The sequence below is a fragment of the Podarcis melisellensis genome (genome assembly GCF_964234715.1).
Source record: "Podarcis melisellensis genome assembly, chromosome: 6".
Lineage (NCBI taxonomy): Eukaryota > Metazoa > Chordata > Lepidosauria > Squamata > Lacertidae > Podarcis > Podarcis melisellensis.
Genome location: NC_138538.1, coordinates 33,104,532 through 33,123,386, shown reverse-complemented (window position 1 = coordinate 33,123,386; position 18,855 = coordinate 33,104,532). Strand labels below are relative to the sequence as shown.

The 18,855-nt window shown below is 40.6% G+C and overlaps 1 protein-coding gene across 1 annotated transcript in view; it reads left to right on the top strand.

The window, feature by feature from the left end:
* The first annotated feature begins 5,008 nt into the window (after positions 1 to 5,008).
* IGFN1 (immunoglobulin like and fibronectin type III domain containing 1) overlaps positions 5,009 to 18,855 on the top strand; it is a 46,176-nt gene continuing 32,329 nt past the window's right edge. The window contains exon 1 of the mRNA XM_081915458.1: positions 5,009 to 5,347. The gene's annotated coding sequence lies outside the window, so the exon portion shown is untranslated. The remainder of the gene's footprint in view (positions 5,348 to 18,855) is intronic.

Genomic DNA, 18,855 nt, shown 5'->3' with positions numbered 1-18,855 from the left:
TGTCTTGGCCAGGATCACCCAGTGAGGTTCCTGGCCGTGCAAGGATTCAAGCACAAGTTTCTCCTCACAAGTCCTCACCTGCCTCATTCTCCCCGGTTCCTGAGATCAAGAAGCAGTTTTGCATCTATGTTTGAATAAAAATGGTTCAAGACAGCAGACTGCATCTATCCAAATTATACTGATTTTTAACCTCCCCCCCCAATTCACGATGATGCCTGAGATCAAGCAGCAGATTTTCATGTACGTTTGGATAAACCTGGACAGTCTTTTGAATCAAGATGGTGGATTGTAACTTTCAGGACTGCATTGATTAACCACTGGTTTCAAAATTGCAATGATCCATTTGTTTCTTAGAATTCCTGAGCAATGCAGTCAAGGCTGCTAATACAATATATGTATATAGGGTTCTGCTTTAATAAATAAAATAAAAAATACTGTAAACCTTTTGGTTCAAAAATGTGGGATGTCAATATTTTAACAGACAAATAGAATACTAAGTTGGAAGTGAAGTTAGGCATATTTTCAGTCTGAAACATGGGACTCGGGTTTGCAACCAGAAAGTATGGGCCGGTGAACAACCCTGAGATATTTAATGAAGGGCAGTATATAAATCTTATATCTATATCTATATCTATATATCTATATTTATATCTACACACACACACAATTTCAGGAAGTGCTACAGTTAAGCAGGGATTTATACTGCTCTGTACCTCAGGCAAAATGCCATTTCTACATAGTGCTGCTTCTACCACAGCCCCACTGGCAGTAGAATGCAGAGAAGCTGATACAGTCAGGACAGATCAGCTGAAGGAACTGCAGGCCTCAGAACAGAATCTCTGAGAAGTGGATGAGGAAGGAGGGATTGAGTGACTGACCTGCCAAGTCGCTTTTCCGTGTACTCTTATTGCAGCACCCTGTTGACATTTCATTTCAGTGTTGACCCGCCCTAACCCAGAATCAAATCTCTGTGTGGTTCCTTTTCCTAGATATTGCAGGCTAGCACATAATTCCCCCCAGGCCTGAATAAATACCGAATTCACTTTTGAAATATATGTGGAGATATCGATCTTCCCTGATCGATGGGGCCGCGATCTCAGACAGCTTTACGATCCCAATCAGTCATTTACAGCGGTCCGGCACGCTTCCTCCGAAGCTGCGCAATAACTCCTGCTGTCTCTTCTCAGTCACGGCTTGTAGCAGAGTAGAAGCACAGCGTGTAAAGCAGCCTAGTTTCCAGGCAAGCACACATAGACAGGTGTGTCTATTTACAGCTCTTTATTCAAACATTACAGCATCAAAGTCCAGGGCTTCTTTCAGCCATGTCTCTCTCACAGATACAGAGAGAAGAAGAAGTGAAAGTACAGGGAAAAACTCCTCCTCCTGAGCTTCTAAAAGCTTCTGTCTCCGCCCAGCTTCTGTAAGCTGACGTCAGCAGGTGACACACACCAGGGAATTTAACCAGTTAAGTTCTGAACTATAACAATATAAACATAGAAAAAGATTCTAAGAAAGAAAGAAGAACAAGGCAAGGCTAAGGGGAGGGACAGTAGAAAACAACTCTATAGAATAGGTTTGTATCTCTAAATGGGGAGTGCTAAATGGGGGCAGACCTGACCATGTGGTGAGACCTGCATTGCCCCCGTCATGCAATTTCACACACCAGATTGTGTGAAATGCTGTTGGCCTAGACACACCCTAAGAGAGCTTGCACAAGATCTGGATTTGGTTGTGTGAGAATTGCGAGTGTCTTGGCCAGGTCAGCAGCCAAGAGGATGCATGTGCAAGCAAGAGTTATCTCAGACAGCTCTGGCTCTACTATTTATAGCTGATCACAGAAGGTGACAAAATTAAACTTAAGTGCTAGCAGGTTTTGCATTTAAAGATCACACAAGTTCTTTCTTGTGGGAAATGGTATTCGATGGTGAAATCCTACTTTCCGGTCAATAACATTCTCTTTGGATACATTTCTGGCAAAATTAATTTCTGTGCAAAGAAATGCTCTGTTGCCATTCTGAGAGATGCCAGCCCTGGATTGAGACAAATTTGCTTTTTACTATACCAATAAGGCAAAACGGTACAGGAAAAGTAAAGGATATGGTTTCAAATTGCTTTTATGAAGCATGTTACTACTTCCAGATGTTGCCATGTTTCCTTTTGCAACCGGTAGTGCCACTGTTTCCCCAAATCCAGAACAAACAGAAATAGCCGTGTACAATTAGTTCTTCAAAACACATGTGATGGTCAAACACCAAGTGCACTATAGGACAGTCACTGTGGAGTCATCAGCCCATTAAGATGCACAACCCAGAGAGGGGCAATTTCAAGTTAGTTGAGCAATAAGGCTTGTATTGGTTAGATTGAAGATGTGGTGTTACACTGCTGTGCAGAAGAAGAAGAGGAGTTTGGATTTGATATCCCGCCGTTCACACCCTTTAAGGAGTCTCAAAGCGGCTAACATTCTCCTTTCCCTTCCTCCCCCACAACAAACACTCTGTGAGGTGAGTGAGGCTGAGAGACTTCAGAGAAGTGTGACCAGCCCAAGGTCACCCAGCAGCTGCATGTGGAGGAGCGAGGAAGCGAACCCATTCACCAGATTACGAGTCTACCACTCTTAGCCACTACACTACACTGGTGTAGCCCCTCCAATGGAGCCCAAAATGAACCACTGTACCATTTTTAGTCAACAGTTAGATCATTCACACTTGTGTGCTTTGAACATTCTGATTTTTGGGGAGGTTTGTAGATTTATGATATAGAAACATGATAAGATGCCATCAGGTTCCAGTTGCTTGGTATGCTTCTAACATGGTAGAGGCTATGGACACACCGATGTAAATTGTGCCACATGGAGAAATTTGGTGTTCTAGGCCAAAGGACCAAATTACCCATCTAAATAGCGGACTTTCAGCTTCACACAATTAAGGGTTTTTGGTGTCCTCTTCAACCATTACTGCTAGCGACGCATTTCAAAGAGAAGAAAGACAGGACCCAAACCAAGGATGAGTGGGTCTTCCCCACTCCTTGCCCAGTGGTGAGAGCCAAGCAGCAGATACACTGAGTAATTTGCGGCATTGGTATTTGGGAAACAGCCAAGTGCAGCTCAGGGGGTGTTTTAATCTCATGGGAAACCCACCACTAGGTAAGCCCCTAGAGGAGAGGGAGGAGATTGGTGAAGTTTTGTCTGGCAGTGCTAATGTGGGAGTAGTGGGCAGAGCATGCCTCAGCATTGATGGCTCCTGCCAAGGCACTTAGGCCCCAGGTGCTGCAGGGTTGCCAGGTGTTGATTGTGGCCCCAAAGAAAGGCTATGGAACTAGCCAAGGGCTGCCAACGTCTGGGATTCCCTGGGCATATCTGGGATTTGTCCATCAGAAATAGCATCTGAGCGGAATTTCCAAAAATCAGTAAAAAATATCTGGGGAAACCCATGTTGGAAGTGTTGCTTTTTTGGTGAATTTCCTTAAAAAGAGCTCAGCATCTTTTGTGTCCGGATTTTCACTTTTTGAAATATGGCAACCCTAAACTAGCCTGGAGTTGGGGTAGTTTGATTTGCCTTCATTTGCTAATGCTTAAAAGAAAGAAAAGCAATAAGTAGTGTTTATATGGGGTAATGGGGAGTAATGGCAGATGTTTCGATAACAGAAATTCTAATGTAGTTAGCTAAATGTTCATAAAAGTTGTATGTGTATTATATAACAACCTGGCTGCTATGAACCAGTAAGGAGTACATGTATGCCTGCTTTGCTGTGTATTGTCCTTTCCCTAGTGCTTTGTTACAAGGGATGTTTGAAGTTTTGTAACAGCATTTCACATATAACAACCTCAGCAAAGTTTTATGAATGTCTGAAAACTCAGAGATGTGGTGAATAATGCCAACAGTCACCTGCATGTGATTACCTGCACTTACTTGTTTATGTTTTGGAAAGCAGGGAGACAGATAATCTGTTTTAAGATATGTTTTAAGATATTCGCAAAACTTTTTTGGGATTGTCAACATTCGTGTGTTAATGTTGGCAATCAGCAGGGGTTTTTTGGTTGTTGTTTTGTTTACACTCACTATAACATTTATAGAGAACATCTTGGAGCAAATACATTTTATTTTCAGTTTATATCACATCTTTATCCTAAAGATCCAGGGCAGATGATATCTGAAAGACCAAAAATAAACTTTGGCACTTCAGTGTTGAGATGCACATACAGAGAGATCTACTGCAAATACAGGCTGCTCCATTCATTCCAGTGGAGGGACAAGTGTTGCCTTTTGCATATGCAAATCCAGTCGCTTTATTCAAGTGACCAGGAAAGCCATAAGAGAGTTCTATGTTATTGTTTTTTGTATTTATATTCCACCTTATCCTTCCAGGAACTTAAGATGGAAAGTATGGCTCTCCCCATCCTCATTCAACCCTCACAACAACCCTGTGAGTTGGGTTAGGCTGAGAGGAGTGACTGGCCCAAGGTCACCCAGTGAACTTCATGTCTGAATGGGGATATGAACCCGGTCTCCCAGGTCCTCTTCTGACACTCTAACCACTATACCACCCTGGCATAGAAGGATCGAGGCAAAGCATAGAATTATACAAATCACAAGAAGCTGCTTTTCTCTTGATTTCAGTGGGTCTACTCTAAGAATGACTAACACAGGATTTCAACCATAGGCTTTTAAAAGTCCCCCCTCTGATGTATGTAATAAGAACATTAATTGTTCTAACTAATCTTCTAAGATTAATAACCACAATTACAATTAAGGTTTTAAAAAAGAAAAAAAAATCGGAAAGTGCTTAGCTATTGGTTCAGAAACAATTGTGAGTGCTCACCACTTCTGAAAATGTGGAAGTCTCGCCGCTGTATACAAACATTGTTGTGCCCCTCATGGAAATATTTAAAGGTTTTACCAGAAGGGGGGAGCTTTGAAGGTTTCAGTTTAAAGAGGAAATCAGATCCGCAGAAAATTAACACTTCAGAATTGATTTATGAAATGCCAAAGAATTAGAGTTAATCTCAAATTTGTGCAGCGCCGTCTCTGGCATGTACTGGAATAGTATAGTGGCTACAAGGCAGATGCCATAAGTTTCCAATAAAAAAAATCATTTGGATTTATTACAGGCTAACAGCTCTCTGACAAGCTTTCACCTTATGAAAGGGAGAGGGCAAGAGAGAGATTAAGAGAGCGAGAGGGGGAAAGCGAGACGGACTGAGGGAGAGGAGCAGAGGGCTCTCGATGACCTAATTCTAAGCTAGCTGTTCAGTTGCAGGAGTATTGACTACAACGTAGACCCTTGTGGGGAGCCGCAAAGAGGAAGCCGTGACAAGGGCAGAGAAGACAGGGAGTTTCCTCACGGACAGGTGAGTCACAAATTCCTGAAGCTCAGGAGCATCTCGTGTTAGATTGTACTTGCATGACAGAGGCGACCTTTAGCCGATCCTCTTCATTTGACAGCTGGGTAAGCAGCCAGTGTGATACTTCTCGAAGGACTAGAAAGGGGAAATGCATGAGTTCCAAAATAGTCTCTTTAAAGCTACCGAAACCACCACATGGTTATGAAGTGTTATGGGGTAACAGAGGTGTGCAGAGAGGGATGAGGGAGCTCCCTTCTGGCTGGTTTCTTGGTATAATTTTTAATGTATTAGAAGCATTTAGGGCAGCTCTATGGGTTCACCTAGGGTTCCCTCCTTCCCCCCTCAGGACTGCTGATTAAAGAGGGGTTTCTCTGAGAAAGTACAAACCAAGACGTGGATTCTAATCGGCTGTATTCTTCTAATATGCAATTGTCCTTATCAAATATTGGCTCTTCATAGCTGAGGCTATAAAACTGGTCGATGCAGCTACTTGAATTAAATTGAAAATAACATTTGGTCAGACATCGTAGCATACCCAACACTAACCCAAAATGCAAGACAATTTATAGGAGCTACTCTCTGTTTATATGGAATTCTAGAATATGGATGGAATTCAACACTCGGCCTACTCAGAGTAGACCCATTGAAATTAATGAACATGAGTAACTTAGGTCTATTAATTCCAACGGGCATACTCTGAGTAACGTTTAGTTGACTTCTACCCATTATTTCAAGTGTAGAAGGCTGACAAGTTAAGGACAAGAAGCTGTAAATTGGAGATTTCTCTCCTCCAAAAAAATAAAATAAATGAACCATACTGCAAACATGGCAATAATCTTGCATGCAATTATGTGCCTTTAAATTCCATTGAACTGAAGCACATAAAAACGGAGTACGCTTACAACTTTCTCAATAGTATTGATAAGACCACCGCTATCCTCAGATTCCAGGGAATATGAAAAATATTAATCTTCAAACCTGAATATTTTCTGCTATATTTACCTTTTTTAAAACAATGTGATTATTTGATTAACCCCTTATGTGCCAGACGGCACCACACATGAAACTTTTGGAACACCCACTGTTAATTTTAGCTGGAGCGAGAAACCATCTGATGAGACGCGCCAGCCATATAAGGCTATATGGAGCGGTAGCGCAGAGCATAGCTTCTGCGCCTGTTAATATTCAGGCACAGAAAAGCATTTTGACACATTCTAGCAAAGAAAGATAGGGTGATGTGTCTAGCAGGCCTTCTGACTTCCTGCCTAGGTAGCAGGGCCAAACAGCACTTCTACCTCTGTTGTTTTCTCTGGAACAGGAGTGCCGGGAAACTGGAAGCTGTAAGAGCAGGACGGTCAGGGAAGAAGTGTGAGTGTCAGATTTAAAAGCAAGCAATGCCTCATCTAAATCAGACGTCAAGTTGACAAACAGCACTGGACAGTCATTTAAATCAGTTTTAAGTGAGGGAATAGCAAAGATTCTGTATGTCAGGGGGAAGGAAGGGTCTAATTTATAGCTTGGAGGCTGCACGTTGACGCATTCTACATTTGTGAGGTTAGATTTTAATCCTTACCTCCCGCTGACCGGCACAGAGGCACACTTGTATACCACTTAAGTGTGCAAAGACATCAGAGTGACAGCCATTGCTTGCTGGAGGAAAGCTCTCGCCGTGCAAGAGGCATGCTACAGTTTTAGAACTCTTCAGATATGCAGCCCATGTCTGACATAGAAGCTGCAAGTTGGCCACCTGTTTTTTTAGAAGTGCTTCTGAAAGCCTGCGAACAGTCAGTGTCAAATGCATTCAAACTGTTATTTAGAAGACCCAACGTGGACCCTCTAAATATGAAGGCCTAATTTAAAGCTATTACATTTGACAGACATCCACCTGTGAACTTGTTCTCTTTGTGCAAACAATGTACAGTATGAATGCCAGTTTGTTATTCACAGCTCATTTTGGTCAATGGGTTTGCGGTCAGACCTATGGGGACATTTCATCTCAAAAGCTTATGCTTTAGAGAGTTATACGTTAATTGGTAGCTTCCTTTACCTCCAAACTGGAAGTGGTTGGGGTGGGGAAGCCTACTAAGTATTCTCACTTCAGTCAAAATGTGGCCACAAATTAGGTCAGGGCTTTCTGTTGCTGCCAGGAGTCGATTAACATGTACATTTCGGCAGTGGTAAAACCTGTGCAACAGGGCCGCACCATACGGTTGTCTTAACAGAATGATTCCCATAAGAAAACTGAACACATGCCATGTCAGAAGAAAAGCTAGCTGTCCTCATATAAACAGCTCCCCATATAAAAATTAAAGGGAGCATGGGAACATAGGAAGCTGCCTAACACTGAGTCAGACCATTGGTCTATTTGGCTCAGTGCTGTTTACACTGAGTGGGACCTTCTTCATGAAAAGCAGAAGCTCTATCACTGAGCTATGGTCCTTCTCACTGACTCCAGAACTAAAAGTATGAACAAGTGCTGTAGCATTGTGTTAATTCATTGCTTATATTAACAAACTAAAAACTTTTGATCCGTTATATGTATTCCTATGTAGGTGTAAGGAATCAGATGTAATCGCTTAATTAAAAACTGGTATAATTAATTGACCAGGGCTATAGCCCTATGCTATAAAGCACGTCAAAGTGCAAGTAGATAAATAGGTACTGCTCCGGCGGGAAGGTAAATGGCGTTTCCGTGCACTGCTCTGGTTCGCCGGAAGCTGTACGCCGGATCCCTCGGCCAATAAAGCGAGATGAGCACCTCAACCCCAGAGTCGGCCATGACTGGACCTAATGGTCAGGGGTCCCTTTACCTTTATAGCCCTATGCATGCATGCTTGGGAATAGGGCATGCTGAAGAAAATAAGGCTCGCTTTCAAGTAAGTGTGCATCAGAATGTGTTACAGGATGTCTGTAATCATACGATGGCCATAGTGTGACTCAAAGGGCAGGATGTAACAATCCTTCTTGGATAATCACTACTCATGCTACTTGTAAAAGACAAATGTGCATTTTTCAGTGACATCTCTTAAAGTACATGAACTGGTATGATGCTGGTAGGCTATCATATAAATCTGTTTCATAGGAAGATATGCAACCTACAGATCTATTTTAGGTGTTTTCTGTCTCAGAGGTGGGGAATAATGATTAATCTATAGGCCTTCAGTTATTGTTTTGTTGCAACTCTGACCATTGATCATCCTCACAGGAATTGATAGGAGCTGGAATCCAGCAACTTTTGGAGGTCCACAAGTTCTGCACCCTTGGTCTATCTGAAATCCACACAGTGCCATGCACAGTAAACCATGAATCTTAAGGAACAATGCATGAGGCAACACTTCTGTGTTTTAAAAGTAACTTGAGTAATAGTCATCAAACCATACAGCCAAAGACCTTCACTAAAATTGAAGCATTTATATTTCTCAATCCCTTAGGGTTGATTCTCAGAAAAACTCACAGTGCAGAAACTGTTGCAACAAGGATAGTTACATACAAGCCAATGGCACATACATGCAGAATTTTGAGTTCATCCACCAAGTCAATATATATAGAACTCTGAGGGTCTTGCTGGCCCCCAGACATAACTGCATCTGTTCACAGCACTAATGATTGCAAGTCATAGTGAGCTGCCACTCCCACCCCCCCCCCAAAGAGAAACAGAGGGTAGTCATGGGAATCAATTCTAAGTGGCAATGTACTCTCAGGAAAATGCCCATCTGCCCCTAAAAATGTCTAATATAAATCCTGTGCTCATTCAAATGATGTGTGTATTGCTGCAGTAAAAATGTAATGTATAGAATTCGCCGGAAGACTTTGTAAAGCTGGTTATGGTTTCAAAACCCTTTTAAGTCCCATTGACGGCCTCGTGAATGTTTTTAATGATCATTTTTCCATTCTGAATAGTTTATGCTGAAATGTTCCAGGCTGTCATTTCCCACTAGAGCTCTATTGGGCATGGAGTTTGGTCATATCTGACACTTTTGCCAAAGCACATGCCTATGAGCCAGTTGACTGAAAAAAGTTTAGACTTTGACCCCTGAATATTCTTCAGACTAAGAGGGGACAAAGACCCTTTGAGATGCATCATTAATATAATATAATATAATATAATATAATATAATATAGTTAATATAATATAATATAATATAATTAATATAATTAATATAATATAATATAATATAATATAATATAATAATATTATATAATATAATCAGTTTCTAAAACAACTATCTCAAGACAATTTACATGTAAGATAATTTAAAAAAAACATTAAAAATACAAAAACAGCAAGTACCTTTTTTAAAAAAGACTAAAACCCTAATGCAGTAGACACTTAATGTAAATACATATTTATCCAGCTAGGAAAGCCTATTGGAACAAAAATTACTCCAGATGTTTCCATAAGTTGCAGATAGTTGTTGCCTGTTGCATCTTGGCAGGAATGCTATTCCACAGAACAGGGGAAGCCACACTAAAAGCCCTGCTCTGTGTTACAGTGGAGAGGGCTTCTGAGGCCTTTGGAACATGTAGGAGAAAGTCTTCTACAAACCACAGCAATTTAGTAGGTGTATAAGAAATAACAGTAGCCTGAGTGAATGTGTTGCTTCAGGCCAGCGGTACTTGAACAACCTGGGAAGATTCCTACCCATTTCTTGCCACAGAGATGTTTTGAGCACACAACGAAGGCCTGTGTTTATTACTCTCAAAGTCTGTGAGTCAGAGAAAATGGAGGATGCGGAGAAGCTTACCTCCTCACCAAGAGCGGAGTTAAATTTAATCCTGAGATGATGGAGGACGAGAGGACCGCTCTTTGCGGCAGTTGTTTCCCCCGATCCTTTTACACTGACTCTGGCAGAGTACGTTTGGTCACATGAAAGAAACGCGCTGAAATCCATGACCGCTGCTAAATGTGTACAACACCATCCAGATATTCCATTGCTTTTCGGGTTTCAGTGGCGCACGAGTTAATGGCACTTGGTTGGGAGGAGCAAGACAGCAGTGAAATGGAAGAAGGTCAGTCTCTCAGAGAGTTTGGCTTCCTCACAGATGGTTTTAATTTATCAGACCATTTGGAGGAGATGCTGGTTCCATTTTGTGTCTCAGGGCTGAAATGGGATGGACCTGTTTTCTGGTGCCTAATGTGAATCACTGTAAAAAGAAAAGAAAAATTTAAGCGTTCCCGACTGGTTGCAACTTTCATGACAGTAATGCTACCAATGCCATGGGCAACAATATCCCCCTCCCAACTTCGTGAAAATGGGAAGGGCTAAGCCTTGCTGCCCAATGATAGTATTGTTAGAGTGGGAAGGGCTTTGTTTTGTTTTTTTGAAAAATTTGTTTTATTGCAACTTTTTATTATTGTATTTTCTGTATGGCTCAATTTTACGTACACCACTCAGAAACGCTAAGGATCAAATGCACATAAATGCCTTTAAAAAAAAACAAAAACAATCGAATAATTATAGGAGTGATGTACCCCATCGTTGTCAGTGGCTGAGTCTGTGTGGCTTCTGCAGAGGCAAAAATACAGGAAAAGTAAACAAGAATAATAAAAAAAACCCTGCAGTGACACTATGGGAATGGGAAATTCAAAAAGACATGATAAGGGACTTGTCACATCATGCATGACATGTTATGGCATCATGAACTAAGTGCAGCAATGCTGCTTGCTGGGGATAATAATAATTGTTTTCCAGGAACTTCTGTCAAAGGTTTCACGACTGTTTAACAGTGTTTAGTGTCACATGTGTGACTTAAATCAGGGAAACCGTGACAGAATTAACCCATCCTCCTCTAGCACCACTACTGTGATAAAAATCAGGGCTCTCTGCCCTCTCCTCCATAGCTGCTTAAAGTAAAAATGAAATCACTGGGAGAAGTGTGGTTAGATTTCCTGCATCAGACATAACTTGGCTCTTGCTTAGGAGTACACAAGTTCTGCTGCTTGTGTAAACCAGTCATGGCTTCAATAGGATATTTGTATGTCACTGCGAGGCAGTATAATATTCTGAAAGATCCAAACAACATTGGCATTAGGCTGCTTATGTTCCTACGGCCAAGGAAATTGCCAGAAGAGTATATTTCATTGTTGCCCCCCCCCCAAAGGGTTATCTGATTTATTAAATTTATATGTATTTGTTGAATACAGTATATACAAAATGGCCATAGGATTAGCATCTGGAACACAATACTCAAGAATTTATGGTAGAGCATTAGTAAGGATGTCTAGTCTAGCTTTTCACATGGACCAGCTGAGCTCCATTAATTCAGGTGGACTGACTATTGATTTAAGCAGTCTGGTCCTGAAAGATCAGAAAACTGAGAGATTTGACAACTATTCCAATAGGCTTCTTGTTAATTCCTGTTCTCTGTACCCCCTACCTCTTTTTATAAACAAGGGGATGTAACCGGACTCTGGTCTTCTACAAATGTTTATGCCATAATAAATTTGTTAGTATTTAAGGCACCATAAGAATCTTCATTGTTTTTGGACATAGAGGAAGGCTGACTGGCTGATGCATAGAAAAAGAACATTATATCTGGATTTTATCACCACGCATGCACACCCCAAACACACATTTTGTTGTTTAACATATTAAAGCTATTTGGTAGCGGAAATTGGAAGGTATGGTGAGCTAATAGTCCCAGACAATTATTCCATCTCTGCATTCTCAAATATGTATACAAATCAAGCAAATGTAAGAACGAAAAGTATGAGGCTGAGATGCTATGATGTGATGATAGACAGTAATTAGCCTTTCTGATATCAGGTCTTGTGTCTATTAGGCTTTTCCTTGAGTCAGGAACCAAAGATTACCTATTTTGATTACCCTGCTCTCTTTGTTTTTATGTGATTTTTAGACCGAGTCTTGCCGCTGCACATTTCTCCTAATATACCTATTTTTGCATACAATTTTGCCTGATACTGTACAGCATTTTTGCAAAGCAAATTCCCATAATAGAAAGCATTTTTGCATGCTTTTAAAAAACTGATTTCTACTACTTTTATTCACACTTTCTCCTAATATACCCCCCCCCCCCATTATTTGGTTGAAGAACTGTATCACAAAATTTGGAGAAGTGCAAATTTCAAAGGATAGCCTCATTTTGGTTTGCATATTGTTTCGGGAAGTGCGAGTTAGGTCGGCTCACACTTAAGACAAAAGCAAACCGAACTGAATGTAGTTATTTGGTCCTTCGCTAGACCATTCAGCATCGATTCGTGGATTCAGGTCACCACAGATAATCATTAAACCAAAGGAAGCAGAAAAGCTAGACCCAGGATTCTTCTGATAACAATGAAAATTCAGATCTATGTTGCGTGTGAGCCTGGGTTACTAATGCTCATAACTTCATAGTTCTTAGTGACAGTTGTGAGGCACAATATTTTCTAATACTATTATGGCTATGAATCTGTGTGAGGATCAGCTCAAATCTGCATGCAGAGCTCACATTCATGCAAGCAGATCATGGAAATGACAAGTTTTAAGGCATGGGTAGGCAAACTAAGGCCCAGGGGCCGGATGCGGCCCAATCGCCTTCTAAATCTGGCTCGTGGACAGACCGGGAATCAGCATGTTTTTACATGAGTAGAATGTGTCCTTTTATTTAAAATGCATCTCTGGGTTATCTGTGGGGCCTGCCTGGTGTTTTTACATTCGTAAAATATGTGCTTTCATTTAAAATGCATCTCCGGGTTATTTGTGGGGCATTTGTGCCCCCCCCCCACAAGGTCTGAAGGACAGTGGACTGGCCCCCTGCTGAAAAAGTTTGCAAACTCCTGTTTTAAGGGTTGCCGAATAGTAAATCCTCTCTGGGTGAAGGATAAATAACAAGTCTAGAGTGAGAGACTAGGATCTTGAAGTATGGGTTCCCCCAACAAAATTTAAAAATTTGGCTTTGTAATTTGGAATTTATATGATGTGATTTAATTTGATGTGATTGGCCAGTTAATAAAAATTATTTTTAAAAAAATAGAGTGAGAGACTAGGGTGATGACTGCTGTTTCTCTTCTCGTTGTGAGACTTTTGTGGATGAGAGTTAGAACCCAGAGGCTGAGAGGGAGGGTTTGTCAGAAGGAAAATGAATTGATATTGATTTATGTATATTAGTAACTTTGCATTAATGTAACATTTTCTATGTGAATATTTTATAACACATGTTATAAAATACAAAGTATCCAAACACTGTTATTAAGAACAAATAATACATGAGCTAGTTATAGTCAGCTTTTACTATAGTAATAAAGATTTGCTCTTTCAAACCATGCCTCATATTTGGCCAAGCTATCCAGGCTGTGAGAAAGCTGTAGATATTCGTGTTCATATGGTGACAGCAAAATATCAGTGTTTAGGAGGTATTGGAATCCCAGAGCTGTATTTCCTATATGGCAAATGGGAACTGGGTGTGAGAGAAAAAGAGAACCTTTAACAAGCAAAAGGGGATTTGTGATTTGAATTAAAGTATCTTCTTGCTACTAAGTGGTGGGCTTGGGCAGGTGAGGGTACAATAAAGTCCTCTTGTGAGCCAGGATTTGTTTGAGTAGCAGGAAACAAAGAAAAGGAAGAAATTGACGGTTCTCCAAATGGAGGGATGTAGAAAGCAGAACCCCCCAAAGATTGGTATTGAGAACTGTGCTTTTTTAACTTGAAAAGTTAAACTTGAAAAGTAATGCTCTAGAGTTAAGAGTGAGCAGTGAGGTGACCAATTTTGCTGATTATACTAACGAAAAGAGATTGCGAAGAGCTCTAAAAGGACCTATCCAAACTGAGTAAATGGGTGGTAAAATGCCAAATGCAATTTAGTGTAAAGAAGTGCAAAGTGATGCATAGTGGGGAGGGGGGTGGAATCTTAATTTCACCTATACAAAAATAATCTCTGCTCCTCATCCATTAGCGGAGGTGTCCACTGTATGAAAAGTCCTTCCACAAATAGAATTTAACCCAAATGGCTCACTTAAAAGCAGTAGATTCTAGATAAAATGTAATAATAATAATAATAATAATAATAATAATAATAATAATAATAATAATAATAAACAACTATTCACAACTACACACACCCCTGAAAAGCAAAATGATGGTGAGTTTCATAATGCAGGGGGAGGGGAGTTTTTACCTACTATTTGTTACTAATTCACAAATTATTTCCACTCTCTAATGAGTAATTCCCATTTCCTTAAAAAAATTACTGGTTGTTATTTCCTGTTGGCACACACACACACCAAATGATTTAGCTTTGTAATTTTATTCACATTTTTTTATTTTAGTTTTGCAACAACCTTGAGCGTTTATGTATTTGGTGAATTTTCCATGTTGTTACCAAGACCATGAAGGTTGTGAAAGGCACCCCACTCCTCTACTGTTAGCTCCTACAACCTCTGAGATTGGAGGGTCCATTTAACTCTCTGGACAATACCTTGTGACAGACTTGTTGAAATAGTCATCATCAAGTCCAGGATTCTATCTTTCAGTAAGTCATTCTACCAGCTAATAGAGAGATAAGGACAGATAAGGACAAGGAATAGGACATAGCAGGAATATCATCTGCTCTGTTTGGCCAATTGGTTCATGTTATCTTGGCAGGTGTTGGCACTGACCAGTTTAGATGGGACTATAGAAGTATACAGGCAGCTATCTTTGTTTATCATATTATTCAATAGGCATAGTCATATGGGTCTAAAATGCATGTGTAACCCTGTGAACATATTCCTTGGTGTTAGACAAAATGGAAATCATAGAAAGTACTTCAGGAATGGGGAGATAGTGGCACTCCAGTGTGGTGTAGTGGTTAAGAGCGGTAGTCTCGTAATCTGGGGAACAGGGTTCGCGTCTCCGCTCCTCCACATGCAGCTGATGGGTGACCTTGGGCCAGTCACACTTCTTTGAAGTCTCTCAGCCCCACTCACCTCACAGAGTGTTTGTTGTGGGGAAGGAAGGGAAAGGAGAACGTTAGCCGCTTTGAGACACCTTAAAGGGTGTGAAAGGTGGGATATCAAATCCAAACTCTTCTTCTTCTTCATTGGGCTCCTATGGTCAGGGATGTTGGGCGTTGCAGACCAGCACGTCTGCAGGAGGCATAGGTTCCCCATCCCTGACTTAGGGCCCATTCACACCATACATTTAAAGCAGTATCATAGCTTCCCCAAAGAATCCTGGGAACTCTAATTTGTTAAGCATCCTCAGAGTTGTTAGGAGAGCTCTATTCCCCTTACAGAGCAATAATTTCCAGAGTGGTTTCACAGTCAATCCCTCTTCCCAGTGAACTCGGGGAACCCTAGCTCTGCAGGGGGAATGTGGTCTCCTAACAACTCTCAAAATACCCTTATAAAAAGCTTCACTTTCCAAGATTCTTTGGGGAAGCCACGAGTGTTTGTAGCACAAGTGGGGCATTGGTTCTTCTGACTAAAAACAAAACTGGGATTCATTTCAAGTTGCTGATTATTATTATTTTAAAAAAATCATTTTATTAATTTATTTATTTGTTACAAAGAAATAAGAAAATAAAATAAAAGAATACATAACACTGCAGACAAACTTATATACATATTTTCCACAATAAAAGCCAGAAAAAAAAGAAAAGAAAGAAAGAATAATGATAAGAGAGAAAAAGGGAAGAGAGGGGAAATTAAAAGGGGGGAAGAAGAAGAAGAAGAAGAAGAAGAAGAAGAAGAAGAAGAAGAAGAATGTTCCAGAATTTTTAAATCTCTGGGCATGTCCACCACATATGATATAGGGTACCAATCATTCTATTACATCTCCAGCACTTATTGCTACTTGATTTATTCATTTTTGCCAATCCGTCTGGTGCCCAGTACCACCTGTGATGCATCTTCATATAGGTCTCTCTTAATGAGTAGCAGGCCATGAAATTTATATTTTTTGTCCAATTCCCTCCCCCCCATATTTATATTCAATTGTATAGCCTAAATCTCGTTCCCACTTTTGCATATCTTTCCTTTGTTTTCTTGATCTAGATGAATGTTGTCTAATAATCTATATATTTTGGTGAGTATTTTTTGGTTATTCTGTAAAACCTTTTTCTAATTTTGGTATTTTATTCCCTAATCCTCTGGTCTTTATATCTTTCTCATATGTAGCATTAAATTGAAAATATTCCAGCCAATTTATTCCTTTTTTAAGTTCTTCATATTCTTTTAATTTGGTACTGTATTTTCATTCATTCCTTCTACCAGATCTTTATAAGTTGGCCAAGAATTTTTTGTATTATTTTTTAATATTGAGGTTGCCTCTATTGGAGAGATCTACCATGGGGTTCTTTCTATAATTCTCTCTTTCATTCTCTCCCATGCCTTGAATAGGGCCTTTCTCACTAAAAGTTTCATGAATCCTTTATGCATTTGTGCTTTCCCGTAGATTAAATAGCCATGCCAACCATAAATTTTATCCCTTTAGTTCCAAGATTTCAGTATTTTTGAATAGCATCCACTCTTTCAACCGGCTCCAGCATGCAGCTTCCAAGTTTCTTCTTAGATCTGGAACTGCAAATCCCCCAAATTCTTTTGGTCCCATCATTATTTCTGATTTTATTCTGGCTTTTCCCCCTTGCCTCAAATTGCTGATTTTAGGTTGCCGGTCAGTTGGGGTACATAAAGCATTTCCAGCAATGTGTCTTTCTAACAAGTTACTTGCATTTGATTTCTTCCCCCTTAACTCCATTATCATTGAATTCAGTGGGAATTAAATCTAGACATATGAAAGAAGCATTTCAGTTAAATGTGTTGTGAACTTTGTATGAGAAATCTGGTTGGCAAAAAACGGAACTCCACAGTGCCATCTGATATCACAGTGTTATAATGCATAAACAATGCATATAAACAGCTTTTTTTTTTTTTGACAATGTAGCTTAGTCCCACATTTACAATTGAAATGGCATTAGAGAGTCAAGGTTGTTGTTTTTTGCAAGATCTGTTCTCTGAAACCTATTCACAGAGAGGTATATGGTGTGACCAAAGCAGTTATTTCAAACAAGCAAGATGCCCATCCAATGACAGATGGCATGTAAAGAACCCTGTGGAGGTATAGTGGATTTTGGCTTAAAGAGTCTGAGTGTACACCCTATGGCTTCAATGTCCAATAAGGGCTGGGCCACCTGGGATGAAGAGGAATTCAGTCAGATACACTGTTAAGAGAGAGGCTATACGTGCTGCTTGCTGCTAGTGATTTTAGCAATTAAGAAGCAGTCATACTGGTGACTGAATGGGGTAACTGTGCCCCTGAAGGACCAGGTGCGCAGCCTAGGAGTCATTTTGGATTCACAGCTGTCCATGGAGGTGCAGGTCAATTCTGTGTCTAGGGCTCCATCTGGTACGCAGGCTGAGACTCTATCTGCCCGCGGACTGTCTCGCCAGAGTGGGGCATGCTCTAGTTATCTCTTGCTTGGACTACTGCAATGCGCTCTTTGAAGGTGACCCAGAAACTACAACTAATCCAGAATGCGGCAGCTAGACTGGTGACTGGGAGCGGCCGCCAAAACCACATAACACCAGTCTCGAAAAACCTACATTGGCTCCCAGTATGTTTCCGGGCACAATTCAAAGTGTTGGTGCTCACCTTTAAAGCCCTAAATGGCCTCGGCCCAGTATACCTGAAGGAGCGTCTCCACCCCCCCATTGTTCCACCCAGACACTGAGGTCCAGTGCCAAGGGCCTTCTGGCGGTTCCCTCGCTGCGAGAAGCCAAGTTACAGGGAACCAGGCAGAGGGCCTTCTCAGTAGTGGCACCCGCCCTGTGGAACGCCCTCCCACCAGATGTCAAAGAGAAAAACAATTACCAGACTTTTAGAAGGCATCTGAAGGCAGCCCTGTTTAGGGAAACTTTTAATGTTTTACGGACTATTGTATTTTAATATTTTCTTGGAAGCCGCCCAGAGTGGCTGGGGAAACCCAGTCAGATGGGAGGGGTATAAATAATAAATTATTATTATTACTACTACTACTACCTGAATGGTCCCACCATAAGTGGCATTTGGGATACACTTTTCCATAGAAAGTCAGCAAGATGCTCTCTATCATAGGGTATGCAAGTTATTGCTTAGAAGTTCCTCGATTTCTGATTAAGCACATTACTTTCTAATTTTTTTTTTTGAAAAAGTGGCATGATGACTTTGGAATGTCAGCAGATTGGTGAAATATAAATATTTTGATGGTTTCCTCTGAAATGTCAGCATCTCTTTTTTCTCAGATAGAAATTTGTAAATCTATTTCTGTAATCCTTAATTTGTAAGGCAGACTATGTGAACAACATCGGAAGGGTACGCAAACATCTGCCATGCACCCTCATTTTGAGATGGTGTTGACACAACAAACAACTTTCCGTCATTTTCTGATTCTGAACGATCTCTCTAGCACCACCTAGTGCTTTTATTTCCAAGCAGCGATAGGCATTTCTTCAGTTATAATTCTGCCTGGATCAGCAGGCAGCCAACAGCAGGCAGGCCAAGACAGCCAAAGCCAAATATTCAAAGAGCCTATTTCTTTGTTCCTGGTTTATTTTATTG